This window comes from Cuculus canorus, chromosome 12 (genome assembly GCF_017976375.1).
Source record: "Cuculus canorus isolate bCucCan1 chromosome 12, bCucCan1.pri, whole genome shotgun sequence".
Lineage (NCBI taxonomy): Eukaryota > Metazoa > Chordata > Aves > Cuculiformes > Cuculidae > Cuculus > Cuculus canorus.
Window position 1 is genome coordinate 15,719,546 of NC_071412.1, and position 17,844 is coordinate 15,737,389.

Genomic DNA, 17,844 nt, shown 5'->3' on the forward strand with positions numbered 1-17,844 from the left:
GCCTGAACATCTGGGAGAGATGCATGTTACGCTCCCAGAGTCATTTGCTTTGGCTGCGTGGAGGCGTTTCAAGCGGCGGGGGGAAGCAGAGCCTGTGTGGGCCAGGGCTTTGCAGAGGCTGGAAGAGGGGAGAATTGTTTTAGAAGTACATGACAAGTAATTAGCAGCTTCCTGAGAACTGGAACCAGTTGGAAATTGTACTGAAGTTTCTTTTTTTTTTTCCCCAAAGAAAAATGGCTTTGTGAGAAAATAATTTCTTTTCGATTCTTTCTTCTATTGAGAGTTTGGGAGGTCTTCTTAGAAAACCGATACTGTGATATTTTGGGTTGCTGGAAACACCCTTTGTTAGCCTAAAGTTTTCTGATTTTTTGGGATATGATAGACAAGCCCAGGAAAAAAAAAAATATGGAAGGTAATATTGATTGAAAGGAAATGACGGACTGGAGCGCATCCAGTGAAGGGCAACCAAAAAAGTGAGGGGGCTGGAGCACAAGTCTTATGAGAAACAGCTGAGGGACCTGGAGCTGTTCGCCCGAAGAAGAGGAGCACAAGGGGAGACCTCATTGCTGTCTACAACTGCCTGAAAGGAGGTTGTGGCGAGTCAAGTGTTGGTTTCTTCTCCCAAATGACAGGCAATGGGATGAAAGGAAATGGCCTCAAGTTGCGCCAGGGCAGGTTCAGATTAGACATCAGAAAAAACCTTCACCAAAAGGGTTCTCAGATACTGGCAGAGGCTGTCCATGGAGGTGGTGGAAACCTCATCCCTGGAGGGGTTTAAACTATAGGCAGAGAAGTTGTTCAGGGATGTGGCTTAGTAGTGGACAGGTACGGTTGGACTCTATGACCTCAAAGGTCTTGTCCAACCAAGCAATTCTGTGAATCCATGAAGGACGAGGCAGGCTGTTGATGTATGGGGATGCGGGCAGCACTCTGCCAGCTCTACCTGCGTGCAGGCGGCACCACACGGAGCCTACCACTGCCAGTCCATGCCTACTGGTATCCGAATGCCCTGCCAGAGCCCTTCTGCATCCGGCAACCACTACAAAATAACAACATGGATGCTTCTATTAAATTCAATTCCATTTGAAACAATTAGATTCGACTACATAGCTAATTAGCAGCAACCGTAGTGGTGAGAGCTTCCTTAGGAGCGCGGGGTTATTGCACCATCACCCTGCCCTCCACTATTCGTGCAGCTGGGGGACATGGGTGCATCAGTGCTGGACTCACGGGACAGAACGTCCAGATCCAGCTGTAACACTGCTAATACATGGCTTTCTCTTAATTTTCTATTAATTGTTTGCACTCCCTGTGTGTCTTCAATCCATTAGTTACACTTTGAGGGCTGGTAGCAGGCAATAAATCCTCCGGTCTGCCAAGGGCTCCTGCAACGTCTTTCATGCGATCATCCCCCAAGCTGATGTTTATAATGCAATTGAAGCAATCCGTATCAGACCCCATCCCTCCGCCCTCCCCTCCACCAGCTGCAACAGCAGCAGCAGCGCTGCCGGATTCCCCTTGGGGCCGTGCCTGCGGAGGGATGATAAGGGAATCGGATTGTAGCGGCGACACTAGAGGTGAAATCCAAAGATCCAGAATATTTAGTTGTGTTTACCCACAGTAATCAGCTTCTCAAATAGATGTCACTGGGAAAGCTCGCGCTACACTGATTGCGCTGCTCCCCGCTTTCTGCCCAGGGGCAAACAGCTCTGATTAATATTTCACAACACTTCCCACCCCCCCAACCTTTTTTTTTTTTTTGTGCTGGGAGAGCCTTGATAGAGAGAGACAGAATATTTTACCATCTCTTGTGTTTGCCTGCTCCAGTAATCATTGGATTCAATCACTCTTGCAATGTTTTTATGAATTAATAACAGGCACTTTGGAGGGCTAGCAGGGAGATGGGAAATGCAATCTGTACCACCTTAATGAGCACCGTGGGGACCCGGTACCATGGTTTCCGAAATCCTCTCTGTGCTTCGCTTTAAATCATTGTCTCTAAAATTACCTACTCGCAGCCAGCTTTCGATGGCTCTCGTTCGGTGCGTAAGTACACCTGCCTCCCCGCTGCGCCCTTGCTTTCATCGCAAGGGCTCGTTTGGAAGCCATTCCAATTAATTTTTTTTTCTTCTTTTGCTTTTTTTTCCTCTTTAATAAAAGCTCACCTTTGTCAGCGCTGACAAAATGTTTGTCTTCGCTGCCTCATTAGTGTTTGCACTGACCCAGCCGCCGCCACCGGAGCAAGCAGGATGAATCAATGCGGAGCCGTGCCGGCAAATTAGCTCCCGTTCTCCACCACTGGACCCGGGAATAAAGTGTTTTAGAAGGGAGAAGGTTTAGATTAGACATTAGGAAGAAATTCTTCACCATAGTGAAGGCTCTGGTCCAGGTTGCCCAGGGTAGTGGTGGCTGCCCCATCCCTGGAGATGTTGATGGCTTTGAGCAACCTGGTCCAGTGAGAGGTGTCCCTGCCCAGATTTTGCTCTCCAGTTTGATGAAAAAGATGGAACTGGGGGAACGGGGGGGTGGATTGGCTCTGGCTCTGATTGCCACTACTGCTGCAAAACAGGGGAGAGTGAGGCAAGGCCTTTCAGCAGGGTGAGCATGAGGCTTGGTGGTGGGCACCCCTTCATCTCTCAGCAATGAGCAGGAATGGGGCTCCAGCAGGCTCTGCTCTTCACTGGCCATGGGGCAGATGGGCCAAGGTGGCCTCAAAATGGAGTTTTAACCATTTCTGCTCCTCTGTGCTGCTCTAGGCTTAACCTGCAGCCCTGCCTCACCTTTGGTCAGGTGCCCACTAGCCTTCCCTGCTCTCAAATGACTTTCTGCCGCAAGATAGCCCTGCTGTTCTGCTCAGCAGCTTTGCCAAAGAGTTGTCTCTTCCACTCCACCCAACTGGAAAGTTGTTTGACATGATGACATCTCCCAGCCCAGACAGCCCGTGCAGATCTCAGGAGGGAGGATCACACACTGTGCTCCGAGCTTTGGCTGTGATATTGCTGCTCTTGCCACCACTGGGATTTCAGGCTGCCTGTTGACCCCATCCCTGGTTGTTTCCATGGTGCCATGATGGATGCTTAGGCTGCTGTGCCCTAATGCTGCCTGGCGCATCTTCTGCTGCACCTGCAAAGCACCCAGCTGTGGTGACATCTCAAGTGACCCTTCTGAGCCTGCTGTCCCAACAGAGGGGGCTGACGCCCTGCCCCTGGGCTCACTCTGTCACCCTCCTGCTGGGGCTGAGCAGAGCAGTATGGATGTGTTAAGCGCTCGGAGCGCTGACTGATGACTCCTGCAGGGACTTTGAGGACAAACATCCAGATACCCACAAGCCCAGACGTGTGACTGCACTTTTAAAAATCGTCTGAGTGGAAATTTGGCCACAGGCAGCACAATTGTGTTTCAGGCTTTAAAGCCAACCGGAGTCATTAAACCACATACTCTGTTTCTCTGGAGGAAGTGTAGTTGTTGATAGGGCGTAATTTCACAGTGCAAGTGCTGGGTCTCAATCCAACATTAGTGTTTGTGTGAGTTCACGCCTGAGGAGTCTGGAAATATCAACTGGTGAGATCTGCATCAAGAGTCCTTTGCTGGGTCCCTGGGCAGGAAAAGCCTTGGGAAGTGGTGGGAGTCGATGAGGAGAGCTTGGTGTCCACCTCTGGGGAACAGCACAGATGTGGCATATCTGTTTGGAGCACAGGCTTGCTCCTGTCATCTCTGGGAGCACAGATGCTCCTCAGGTCTTTGGGAAGTGATGCTTCCTCCTTTGGATCATCAGCTGTTGGATCACCTACGGGAAGGCTCTGGTACCTGCTGGTGAGGACCTTATGTGAGTTCTCCATCAAAGCCAGAGGGCTTGCACGGCCCGAGACTCGGTTGTCCCCAAGTCACCAGCAGCATCTGCAGGCCCTCCAGCACCACGCAGCTCCTGGCACTGCTCACTGCCACCCCTTACTTTTAATTGAGACCTAAATAAATGGGAGAAGCAAGCAAAGCCCCCAAGCGCTGCAGCTGCCTAAAACTGTCTCCTCCTTCTGGGCAGACGCTGCTCACCAGCTCTGGCCATCACCACTCTGAGAGCCAGCTCTGCCCACGCCTGCCTTCACTGGGATGGAGGCATTCCCACCCTCTGCTCCGGCAGGCTGGCAGCCTCCCTGCAGAACCACTGTCCTCCTGATGGCTTTAAATTGGAAGGGCAAAGATTTAGATTGGATGTTAGGAAGAAATTCTTCACTATGAGGGTGGAGAGGCCCTGGCCCAGGTTGCCCAGAGCAGTGGTGGCTGCCCCATCCCTGGAGGTGTTCAAGGGCAGGTCGGATGGGGCTTGGAGCAGCCTGATCCAGCGGGAAGTGTCCCTGCCCACGGCAGGGGGGTGGAGCTGAATGGGCTTTGAGTCCTTTCAATCCAAAACATTCCATGATTCTATGAATGTCCCGCATGACAAACGCACCTCACTAAGCTCTTCACAAGTGCGCTGATTTATTTCCAAACCCCTCAGCAGAAAATCACCCAGCATTTATGAGCAGATCCAACCAAGCTCTGACTCTGAAGCCTTCTCAGTTTTCGCCCTGCTCTGTTTACTTTCTGGGTCTTTTTAATTGCTTTTTAGAAGTCTGCTCTCAGCCTACAGCTATTTTTGAGCTATGGCATGGAGATCTTAGTCTGGGTGACTAATAAGTAGTTTATAGAGACTTGGCCAGCACCGCTCAAACATTTCTGCTGGCCAGACAGGCACTACGGCGCAGCAGACGTGTCGGAACACGCGCGTCAAGTGCATTTGAGCAACACCTACCGAGTTTTAATCGGCTTAAAGTGGCGTGAACTGGGGAGTGCTTGCAATACGGAGAATAAACAGGTCGTCTCGAATGCAATCTGCTGCCGGGATGCTCCGCTCCGGCTGCGTTGGGTCTGGGTGGATGGTTGTGCCTGGCCATGTACGGGCAAAGCCCGGGCACTTTGCACAGATGCGCTGCTGGGAAAGCTCATGGTAAAAGAATTTCCCCCAAAACAAGGTCTGATTGTTAACCTTCCCCACCGAGCAACCAGCCAGGCATTGATTCCCTCTGCTGATTTATAGCGTGCAGAGCTGGTGTTCCCCAGGACCGGAGAACAACAGCCAGCTCCCCGCAGGGGTGCCCGCTGGCAAGGGGTGCTGGCCGTGTCTCCGAGTGGGCAGGATGCGACCTTGCACTGCAGCCCTGAGCCAGGCTGTGGGATGCGTGGGGCGAGTGGGAACCCCGTACCCCTCTGCGTGGCAGTGGGTAGCATGGGCATCCCAGAGCCTGGCATCCCCGTGCACTGAGCATCCCTCTTCTGCCCTCACCTCTAAGCTGCCAGCTGATTTTTCTTTTTAATTTCTGTTTTATTTTTCTTTCCCTCTTTGCTCGATGGTGCTGTTGTAAAAGCCCTGAACAATAGCTCGCATTTATCCGGAGCAGCCAGCCTGCCAGCTGGCGGCAGATCAGCCTTCTCATCCCTTTCCAGGGCTCTTAAAGACAACTGTCCCCAAAACTGTGGAGTGCATTGCTTTGAGAACTCCCTGCTCTCTTAAATGCCTGGGCACTGATACAATTAATGTTTAGCGCAGCATTCTTGTTTCCTGGTTGCCATTCTCTGCAAAACAATGGGGTGTTTTGCCCATGAAATTACTGTTCTGATTAGGAGGAATATGCCCATCATTAGACTTTCAAATGCGATCCTTCTGAGGCACAGCGCTGGCAATCCGGCTGAGATTACTCTGGCGATATTTCTGTTCCTGAAGGAACTAGCAAGTGCAAATAGGGCAATTTTATACACTTAACTGGGGAAGGGGATTTGCATTGATGGATGCTGTTGTGTTCACAGCAACAGCAGCTGGGGCCAGGGCACGCACAGGCTCCACCAGGACATGGCAACAGCACGCTGTGTGTGTGTATATATATATATTTATATTTATATGTACGTATATATATATATGTCTGCATGTGTTTAATAATCCACATTTTAACAGGGGCCCAAGCCAGCCTAGGTGGGACAGGCAGCTCCAGCAGTGCTGCAGCCTTGACCTTGGAAATGCAGGACCTTTTAATACAAACCAGATATTCCAGGTTTCGGCAACAGCGAAGTCTTGCCCCATCCCTGAAGGTGTTCAAAGCCAGACTGGATGGAATTTAAGCACCCAGATCCAGAGTTGGCACTGGATGGGCTTTAAGGATCCTTCCAGCCCAAACCATTCTGTGATTTGGCTGTGAAATCCCATCCCAGAGGTGTTGGTCTGGGACTGGTCTGTTTGTATGGCTACAGCGTGAATTGTGGATACAGGACAGGGGACAGGAGATGGAGCTGCTCGATGTGATGGCCTCAAGCACAACAGCATCCTGAGGTGTTTTAGGATTCCCATTCCAGAGAGGTGGGTCTGTCTGTGAAGGAAGGGTGCTGAGCATGGAGCAGTAGTGCAGCATGGCGTCTGTAGTGGGGTCTCACATTGGCTCAGCCAGGCTGTTTTTCCTTGGAGAAGGGGCACTGTGTGAGCCTGAGCTGGCAGGGACACAGCAGGGCTGCGCTGCTGCCTCGGGGCCACTCCTCTTGGCACTATGTGAAGCGTTTCATCCTAAAAGGCCTTGTGAACAGAGGTGAGGTAAAGTGGATAAAAGATATAGCGAGACATCAGCATCCCTTAGCTTGGCAGCTCCCTGCAGTGTGCCAGGGATGCTCTTGGCAGCAGTGGGGGACTTATCCCTCCCTCCCTGAGACCAATCAGGGGAGAAAGGCTTCACGCAGGTTGGGTGCAGGGAGGGCTGGGAGCTGCTCGGGGGCAGAGCCATGCACGGGCACTTCTCCCCCTTCAGTTTTCACTTCTGCCTTCTCCAAACCCACAGCATTCAGTAATGGGACTGGAACAGGGAAGTCCCAGTCCCCGCTCTGCATCTCCTCCACCCGGCTGAGCCTCCCTCACTGATAAAATGTCCCTTCCTGAGCCTTGGAGAGTTTTTTTCCAGAGTTCAGCTGATATAAATTCCCACCGGAGAGGTCGAGGCTGGCAATCAGCTTACTCATTCTTGGCTTATCATCACAAACCTCTGACCTTCAAACATGGCTGGTGCGGTGCCCGAGCGAGCAAACTGAAATCTAAACAGATGGGGATTCGCCAGCGCTTCCTTATTGCTGCCTGAAACCTCCCTGCACATTCACATCCCCCCTTGACGGCTTTACTAGGGATGCCAGTGCCTCCATAACCCTCGTCTGATGCTGGCACAGGGCTGGTCCTACGGGCGGCTGGAGCCCAGATGCCACATCTCACTGGGCATGTGTCCAACTCTCCTCTGCGTTACAATCCCCAGGAATCAGAGTCATGGAGTGTTTTGGGTTGGAAGGGACCTCAAAGCCCATCCAGTTCCAACCCCTGGCAGGACACCTCCCACTGGATCAGGTTGCTCCAAGCCCCATCCAACCTGGCCTTGAACACCTCCAGGGATGGGGCAGCCACCACTGCTCTGGGCAACCTGGGCCAGGGCCTCCCCACCCTCACCGGAAAACATTTCTTCCCAAGATCTCATCTCCCGTCTTTCAGCTCCTCTCATCCTGTCTCTGCACCCCCTGATTGAGAACCCCTCTCCAGGTTTCCTGGATCCCCTTTCAGTACTGGATGCTGCTTTTCTTCTCCAGGCTGAAGAACCTCAAGTCCCTCAGCCTCTCTTCCTAGGGGAAAGGAAGCAAGGTTGGGGTTTGTGCTGGTGAGCAGGTTTGGGGTCTGTTACCCCTTGAAAGAGCAGCCTGTGCACCCCATGAGCCCAACTAAAGGCAGCTCACGTACATTCAATCCACCCTGAGCCACAAGTGGTGACTGGGAGCAACTTGACTGCACCCTCTTGGTGAAGACTGGGGGCAAAAAGTGGGGACCCACTGGGCTGGAGGGGTTCTTCTGCCCCAGCTGGGATGTGGGTGAGGCAACTGGTGTGCCACTGGGAACAGAGGAATGCAGCAAAATGGAAGGGGGGGGAGAAATTAATAATTATCTAAAATGCACCCCTATCACTGTTCATCAAAATTTGCCCGTACTTCATTCCAGCCTCTTTTATTCTTCTTGCCTCCAGTAAGTACTTTAACATCCTTTTTAAAAATTAAAAGGGGGAGGGTTATGGAACAGATAAGAGATAATTGCCTGGCTTTGACTCTTCTATTGATGTGAAAATAGGATTGGAATTACTCACTCTGGTTGAAAGGTTAGTTGAAGGTTATTACAGGAAAATTGTTATTCATACATTTTTTCTGTGCTGCTGGATAGCCTAAAAGATTAAATTCACAGAGTGCATAATGACCCATCACAACGGACAATGGTGGGAATAATCTCCAGAGACTCCCGATAACAGAACAGAGACTTCTTTGAATAATTCATGGTTCAACAGACATCCCTCGCTAACAGATTACATGTGAGTTTTCATTAGAAAGGAGATAATTTAAAGTATCTTTAAAAATAACCGGGGTATTTTTAACGGAAGTGGAATTACCATAAGCGTTTATGCAGTTTGTTTATGCTTTCATAAATCTACTCTCCTCCTGACCTTCATGCCATGGGAACAAAACGCGAAGGGATAAAGAAAGTCATTGTTTGTGACAGTCCGCTCTCGTCCGCGTACTGCTGATCGAGCATCGGTTTCATATTCCGCCTCACACTCCACTGCCTTTAACACGCAGAGCAGACGAGTGCTGAGAAGGATGCTCAGGCCAGCGTGGACCACCCGGCACTGGCTGGGGATGCTGGTGGAGATCCACAGGGATGGCGTTTCCTGGCCCTTCTGCTGCTCAGCTCCCTCACCCAGCATCCAAATCACGTGCCGGCTCTGGTTAATCTTGTCATTTCATCTCGTGGAGTAGCTATTATGCTTTAAAAGCCGATTGTTTGTTAAAAGCACGTATTTATTAAGGTTTAACAGGGGCCCGATACACATCTACTGCATTGTTCTGAGCTGCAACAAATATATCTTAAATAATTAATTGATATTTAGTAAACAGATCATAGTTATCTTCGCCAATCTAAATTAAATAATAATTAAAGCTATATAATTCGTTGCTACGAGCTGCTTAGATTACAACTTTTCCAACCAGGGGGATGAGGAGGTTGGTTGTTGCTGCAGGGGTGTCCCCAGGATGAGGGGCTTGGTGGGTTTATCTCCAGTTTCAGGCAGGTTTTGGGGTGCCACCAGGCATTGCAGCTTGGGAAAAGGCTGGGAACAGGGACAGGCTGCAGGTCCTGGGGGAAAAGTGCATGATGGAAGCTGTAGTCTGGGCGCTGCTTTCCCGCAGCTTCCCTGCTTCTTCATCACTTTCAGGCTTCACTGCCTCCGTTGTGGGTATAAAGCCAATTATTTAACTGCTCCCAAACTAAAACTGTTGGGGGAGTCGAGATGGTAATTATGCGGTAAGGTAAGATAAAGCAAATATTTGAAAGGTGATTCATTTCCAGCATAGCTGAGTGATGTGCAAGCATTCTTCCAGGGGAGCGTCAGCTCGGGAAATATTTACCTTCTCCCTTCAGGTGGATTTGTGGGCACCACGCAGAGTAAATGTTGGGTAAAGTAACACAGAGCTGCTTAGCAGAAGGCCATCACGTGCGATCTCTCATTCTTGCCTCACCACTGTTGACAGAGTGTATTTAGAGCGCACACAGAGAGACTTTGACCTAAGCCAGCTGTTAAAAAGGAAAAAGGAGGCACTTTGCTGTGAGCCGCAACGCTCCCTTGGATTTCTGCTGGCCTCCAAAGATCAGAACCCCTTGTGAACTCTGCAGGAAACCGCACTTTCCTTATCTTGCAGAAGATGTTTGCTCTAATTGTCATCTTCCTGCGGCCAAGGGGCTGCCACTGAGGGACAGCCGGAGCTGGGGTTGGGGTTGGCCAGAGGAAAAGGCTTGCCTCGGACACAGAAGCAGCTCTCATGGGCAGCAACTCCTTCCACAGCACTAGTCATCTCTGAGCCAGCACAGGACAGTCAGCATTTTGCTCACAGCTTTGGATATTCCATGCTCCACCTTCCTTTTGATGGGACATTTTTGAACATCGAGGATGGTGGGAAGAGTTGTCCTCCTCCGTGGGCAGGAGGGTGTCCATCAGAGCCAGGTCTTCCTCATCTCCACAGCTGATGCAGTCAGAAAGCCCTGAGGCAGATTGGATAACTTCCTAAAGCCCTTTCCCAGCCTTGCAATCCCTGGAGATAAAAAGTTGCATTTTTAAACTTAATGAAGTGCTGCACTGCGCAGCTGCCATCTCAGTGGGTTACAAGCTCTAAGGGGCGGGCAATCTCCCCTTCCCAGTGGCACGTTATTTTTCATCATGTTCTTCCCTGCCCCTTTTTGTCTCTGCTTGCACCAGCTGATCTTATTTCTGCCCTTAGTTGGGTCGTGAAGAATCCTGCATCACGCAGGGGCTGGGATGCTTGGATTTGCCTTAGAATCACAGAATGGTTTGGGTTGGAAGGGACCTCATAGCCCATCCAGTTCCAACTCCTCTGCCATGGAACAACCTGGCCTTGAACACCTTCAGGGAGGCGGCAGCCACCACTGCTCTGGATAACCTCACCACTCAGTGCCTCCCCACCCTCACAGGAGAACACTTCTTTGTAAGATCTTCTCTCAATCTCCCCTCTTTCAGCTGAAAACCATTACCTGTCATCCTATCCCTGCACTCCCTGATCAAGAGCCCCTCCCCAGCTTTTCTGGAGCTCCTTTAAGTACTGGAAGCTGCTCTGCAGTCTCCCCAGAGCCTTCTCTTTTCCAGGTTGAGTGGCCCTAACTCTCTCAGGCTGTCCTTAGATCATCTCTGTGGCTTCCTCTGGACTTGCTCCAATAGAACCATATCCTTCCTGTGCTGAGGACTCCAGAAATGGATGCAGGGCTCCAGCTGAGGTCTCACCAGAGCAGAGGGGCAGAATCCCCTCCCTCACCCTGCTGGTCCCACTGCTTTGGATGCAGCCCAGGACATGATTGTCTTTCTGGGCTGTGAGCATGCATTGCCAGCTTGTGTCGATCTTCTCATCCCTCAGCACCCCAAGGCTTTCTTTATGAGCAAAAAGGCAATCCTGGCAAACTGAATAAGGGCACACATGATGAAGTGCGAGACTCAAGTTGTTCCTCAACTCCTATCCTGTCTGAGGATTAACCAAGAAGGATTCATCCCCACAGAGGAAATGAAGCAGGTATGGAGTTTTTATTCTAGCCCCACCTCTTTAGGTAGAAGAGCTTGTTATAGTTAATCCTCAAGTCTGAAGGATGTGAATAAGGACTTTTACAGATTTGAAATGAAATTCTAATATCTTCTACTAAAGCTTCTGTCAATAAATCATTTTTTAATTATAAACTTAAATTATCAGCTAAGCATGTCTAAACAATCTCTGAAGTGAGTTCCGCTCCAAGATGTTCAGAGCAACGTTAAGGAGGCCTAATAGAGTTGTTCCCCTTCCTTTTAAAATGCTTTCTCTTTTTTTCCCCACCACCTGGAAAACCAACCACCCAGTGCACGTGTGTTGGATGGGACATGGATGAAATTCAGCCCACTCCTACACTAGTGACCCTGCAAATACGTACTTGAGTGCTGTGGCTCATTTCCCTCTCTGCTACATAATGAGAGCAGCGCGTTTGATTTAATGCTGCCTTCTGTGATGGGCTTATGCACAAGAACTTCTCTTGGTGTGGTTCAGGAGTGGTCAGGTGCCCTGGACGTTATTCTGAGGGTGGAAACATGTGTCAGTGCCTGGGGGAGTCCCAAGGAACGAGGACTGGATGGGTCACAGCACCAGCCCAGGGATCCCATTTGCATTTGAGCATCTTAATTTTGCCTGTAGAAACATACCTTTCTGCTGTGCTTCATGATTCAGAGCAGGATCCTTCTGATTCACGAGGATTCAAAGTGCCAAGAAAGAAGCATGGAAAACAGGTGTGTGAGATGCTCCTGCATCGTGCTGGCTGCTGCCTTGGGGGTGATGGAGCTGGAGAAGCACATGCAGAGCATCGTCTGCTCTTCTGATCCTGGGTATGGATAAATGGATGCTGTTTTGCTAACTGGAAGGGAAGAGCTCCTTGCAGGTGAGACATGCCCCTCATTTCAGGTGGCCATTGGAGCAGGACCCTTCGCTTTGCAGATTGCTCCCTGGCCACTCAAAATCAATTCAAGAATTATATTCTTTATTCCAGGAGGAGATTTATAACACTTCTCATCCTGCAGTTTCCCATATTCCCCTAATTAATGCAGTTAATCGAGGCTGTATGGCCCATTGACTGGGTGAGGAGCTGTGAGCAGTGCGCAGGGCTCGGTCTCAGCTAAGAGTGGAGGCAGGACATGCATCGCTTCCTGCAGCGGAGTATGCTCTGCACCCAGGGGCTCCATGGGCTGGCCTGAAATGGAAAGAATTCAGATAATTTTCTGGTGCCTTTTCTGTTCCCAGTGAAGTGTCTGACCTGTGAGTTGTTGCTGGAGACCTCGTGCAGACAGACATGCTGCTCCTCCTGCAAAGGACTAGCAACTCTGTGTTTAAAGAGCTCTGGAGATGTTCAGATGAGAGCACTATTGGTATTCGATGGCAATCCTCCTCAGCTCCTCTCATCCTCCCCAACCAGGCTCTCATTTCTCACTTTCTTTTCCTCTACCACGATTAATCTTATTTCATGGATTCCATGACAACATAAGCATCTGAGGATCTCGCTCTTCAAGCCGTTATTGAATTATGTGCAGGGAGATGGGGCTTGCTCAGCCCCCGAACTGCATTAATCTGATTATGCTATGAAGGTCGAATGCAAGAATTAACCAGAGTTTTAGCAGCACATAATTTTGCAGGGAGGTGCAGTCGCTGTTTGTCATGTAATATAACCACTGCCTTGGGAAGAAGGATTTAATCTCTCCTTCCACCTTCCCTCCGTCCGAAAAGAGGAAGGAGGGCAGAAGCCCCCTGAGCCTCTCCCAGGGGTCTGGGCTGGTGAGCAGACTCACAACCCTGCAGCGTGATGCTTGAAGCCCTGGCTCGGCTGCAGCTGGAAGGATGCCCCATTTTTGTCACCACTAAAGAAATCACCAGTTTATTTGATCTGGTAAGTGGTCCTCATTTACTGCTGGCAGAAATGAGAAACTGCCCTGGAACCAGCCAGCTTGGGAGCATCCTGGCTCCATTTTCCCTATCCATGAATGTTTGATTTCAGCAGGCACCCACTGGAAGGATGCCTGCAGCTGGGGAGGGATGCCCAGGATGGCTAATAAAAGAGTCATAGAATCATAGTATGGTTTGGGTTGGAAGGAACATTAAAGCCCATCCAGTTCCAACCCCCTGCCATGGGCAGGGACACCTCCCACTGGATCAGGTTGCTCCAAACCCCATCCAACCTGGCCTGGAACACCTCCAGGGATGGGGCAGCCACCACTGATCTGGGCAACCTGGGCCAGGGCCTCCCCAACCTCACAGCAAAACATTTCTTCCAGAGATCCCATCTCAATCTCCCCTCTTTCAGCTCAAAAACTTTCCCCCCTGTCCTATCCCTGCACTCCCTGATCAAAAGCTGCTCCCCAGCTTTCCTGGAGCCCCTTTCATTACTAGGAGGCTCCAGCCCTCTGAGCATCTCTATGGCCTCTTCTGGACTTGCTTTAGTAGATCCACGTCCTTCCTGTGCTGAGGACTCCAGAACTGGATGCAGGGCTCCATTTGGGCTCTTACCAGAGCAGAGGGGCAGAATCCCCTCTCTCGACCTGCTGGTCGCACTGCTTTGGATGCAGCCCAGGTTACAATTGATTTTCTGGTCCGTGAATGCGTGTTGTTGGCCTGTGGATGGATAGTGGGTAGAGTGGGCAGGATGCAGGGGTGATGTTGGTTTTTTTCCTGCATCTGCCTCCCTTTCAGCTAATGCGTGCCTGCCAGCCAGGCGGCTAATAGGCTTCTAGGAGGGCAGGCAGTGGTGACAGGGTCAGCGCAGCCCCGTGTGGCTCCCAAGGATGAGACTGCACTGGGATGCTCTGCTTTTCGCTGGAGCTCCATCACCAGAGCCTGTGGCTGCCCCACGTTTGCATTCCCGGGGAACCTGGATTCCCCTCCCCAGCTCTATCCTGACTGGGCTGTGAAAACCTCTGCCCCAGCCTCGTTAAAGGCTTTTATCTGTGCTTAATGATGTGGCTGCAAATCTACCCCGGAGGACGTTGGAGCTGTAAATAATGTTATTTTCTAGAAGAAAGCCTTTTGAATGGGATTCTGTTAACCTTGAGGGTTCCAGAGGGGGCTATTCCTGCAAAGTGCTTGGCTGACACAGGCAGGACTGGGGGGTGCCGGGGCAGCTCAGCATCTGCAGGATGGTGACTGTGCAGGACGGGAAGCCTGGGAAAACTCATGTCCCGCACACCCCTTTGCCTGCCCTGTGAAGGGGCAGGGCATGTCAGCCCTGGAGCTGCACCCCCTGTCACCTGTGTGGTGGCATTTGAGCTACAGTCACCCTCTTGTTTCCCTTCAGTGAGGAGGGGATGCAGAGGGCCGTGGGGATGTACAAGGCTGAGCGGTGCACCAATCCAGGAGGTGCTCCTGATGTCCCTGAGAGCCTGGAGGAGTGGGAGCAGGTCAGGACCTGTGTTTGCACTCACAGAATTGATGAGGTGGAGCTGCAGAAAATGTACCATCTGAACCCCTGTCCTCCTAACATCAGCGTGCAAGTGGTGTTGTGAGCTGTAAGTGCTTGGCGTAGAGGTGGCCTGGCTCCCACCTCACTAATAAATAGCGCAGATGAGGGCTTGTGAGTAAAAAGTACTCTGGGACTGCCATTAGAGAAGAAAGAGGTCCTCCACAGTGCAATGGGGTGCTCCCTGTGATAGCACCAGGGGCTTCCACGCATTTGAAGTGGTGTTTGAATGCTGCAGAGCTCCCCCATCCCATGTCTGGAAGCAGCATTCCAGCCTTTGCAGCAGGGTGGCTGGTGCTGGGGCGAGGGATTTCCTCCTAACTGTGTCCAAATTTATACTCTACCCTTCCCTCTTCTGCTGAACACATGTAGCCTTCAACAGGTCGCTTTAGAAATTCCTTGGCAGCCCAACAGCTGCCTCCTCCAGCAGAGCTCTCCCTTAGCCAAACCGTGAATCCTTGCTAAGAGTTTTTTGAAATTGAAAAGATTCTGTAAAATAAGGGGGTTTGCTGTTGTTCAAATAAGTGAAATGGTGACGTGCTCTCAGACCACCAAATGACTTGGTGCCTCCTTCACAGGGTGTCTTGGCTGAAGCAGGATGCTCCTTGCGTACCACTGCTATGAGGTTTGGCATTTAAAAACATTCGCCCTCGATTTGAAGAGTGTGTAGCCAAAAAAATCCTCTTTTTTTCTTTTCTTTTTTTTTCTCCAGAACCACAGGCCACTGTGACTCCTGTACCTTGAGGGGCTGCAGCCTTCTGGGAGATCTCAGTGTGGGCTGCAGAGTGGGTAAAGTGCTGACCTGGGGGTTGTGGCCAGGGGACTATACATGAAGCAAGTGGGCTGTGCATTGTGCCTCTGCCTGCTGAGGCTGCAGGAGGGTTTGGCTGCCCTCGGGTTCCTGGTCCTCCTGGAACCATTGATGGATCATGTGGAGAGAGCATGGAGCAAATGCAGAGTGAGCAAGGTGCATGCCCTGCCTGTCTGAGGAAAGGTTTGGCTGCTCTTGGGTTCCTGGTCCTCTTGGAACCATCAGTAGAGTGAGCACGGAGCAAGCAAGCTGCACGTTCTGTCCACTGGGGCTGCAGGAGGGTTTGGCTGCTCTCAAGGTCCTGGTCCTCCTGGAACAATCAAGGGAGTGTGGAGCAAGCACAGAGCGAGTGGTTCTGCATCCTGCCCCCCACAGCTCTAGGAGGGTTTGGCTGCTCTCAGGCTCCTGGTCCACCCTCACCAGGAAAGCCGGTGTGCCCTCACCTCCAAGAGAAAGATGCTGTTTGGCTCACACACCTAGAGCTAGGTTGGACTCTGAAATCAAGTGTTATTTAATTAAGAAATGCTAAGTTTTCTGCTCCAGACCTTGTTTACCATCTGGTATAATGGGGAAAGGGTGTTTTTTCACTGTTTATTATTCTGTTTTTTGCTACCAGACCAGACCTGGACCTGGGAATTTTTCAGTGTCAGCATCTAAATGTGTGTTTTTATGCACAAGATATGCAAATGTTAGGTAATTTATGTTATAAAACTATCTTTATTGCAGTTCCCAGTGCTCCCGGTACCAGCTGTGATGAGAATCACTCGGATGTTAAAGTGCTGTTGACAAAATTGTTCCCAGAGGCACGAATGTACAGATGCAGGTCTCCTGCACCGTCAGAACTCAGGATGTTGGGAGGGGAAAGACACTGATGCAGCCAAGTCTTCCTGGAGGCACAGGGGTTGTTTGGGGGCAGAAAGCCTTTAGGACATGCTCAGACTGTGGGAACCATCGCCATGGCTTGCCAGCTGCCTTGGCAGTGTGCCCTGGGATGAGGCAACACCGGGCTCTGCCTCTCCCACCTCATGGAATGGAGAAGATGCTGCTGGACCTAGGGAATAGCTAAACCCATATTTGGGGGAGAAAGGCTGATTTAGGAAGAGCTTTCCATTAGTTTGTTACAGTGAAGTGTCTCAGAAGCAAGACACATCCCAGCTGGTGAGGTCGGGGGGACCATGGGCATCAGAGGACCCATAGCCCTCAGAGATAGTGGGTGGGGTGGCAGGAGTGCAGAGAACAGCAGCAGGGAGAGAGGGCTGGTATCCAGAAGAGCTATAGCTCACCTGTGGGAAGGAACCTGGCAGGAAAAAGGCCGAGGGGCTGTTTTGAAGGAGGTGGCTGCTGCAGTTGGACGTTTGACTCAGCCCTTTGCAGGGAGATGAACCATTGCTGAGCCTCTAAGAAGGGACAGGAGGAGGTGGTGTGCCACCTGCCAGCACTTGGCCCTCAGAGAAACTGACCACCAAAGGTCTTATAAAGGAGAAGTGCTGGTGTGGGAAGTCAAGGGTGGCTCCAGGGTGGTTCTGAGGATGTAGATGGAGATGCAAGAGCAGAGAAGGGCTTGCTGGAATGCACCCAGGGACCTGCCCATGTGTCAGCTCAGCTTGCGGGCAGAGGAGTGTGTGACTGCAGAGTCCAAAATGCAGATGGTCTTGTCCCCAGGCCTGTCTGCCCCAGCAGTGCAGTGGCCCAGAGTGGCTATGGGTGGGGCTTCCCCATCCCGCAGCGGCTCAGGGTGGCTGTTGGCACTGCACTCCCTATCTCACCGCTCCACAGTGGCTCAGAGTGGACATCAGCACAGCTCTCCCCATCCTGCCACAACTGCTCAGTGGATTGGGGGTGGGAATGTGGTGACAGCCGAGTTTGGGGAGGAGGAGTTAACAAGCAAGGAAAATAAGAGATAAATAGCAAAAGAATGCTTCAGCCCATTCATCCTCGAGCCTCACTAAATGTACCATGAATGATTCCTTACAGAACTGAGCTGTGTGTACACTTGCTCAGCACTGCAGTCGCTGCTGCTTCAGTCAATCTGTCATGAACACGTAGCCTTTATGGCTTTTTTTTTTTTTTTTTTAATGCAAGATCTGTGCATCTCTTCAGGTTGAGGATCTCTTGCCCTGAGCAAAATTCGCTTCCAGTGCATTGTCCTGAGTCCCTGGTGTTTGGACTGGAGTCTATGGATTTCTCTACAATTGCCTCAGTTGCCAAGTTTTCACCAGGTCCACTGTGGTTTTTCTGTCACCCTGTGATGGTGTCTGCGTTAGCGGCCACAGGAGCTGAGGAAGCTGGCAGGGATGTGATGGCTGCAGCAGCAGGGCGCCAGGAGCATGCTGTGACAATGTGGCTGTGCTGTGTCTGGTCCTGTGCCCACGCAGGCATCTCTGTGGGGCTATGGACCAGTCACAACACTGCCCTGGAT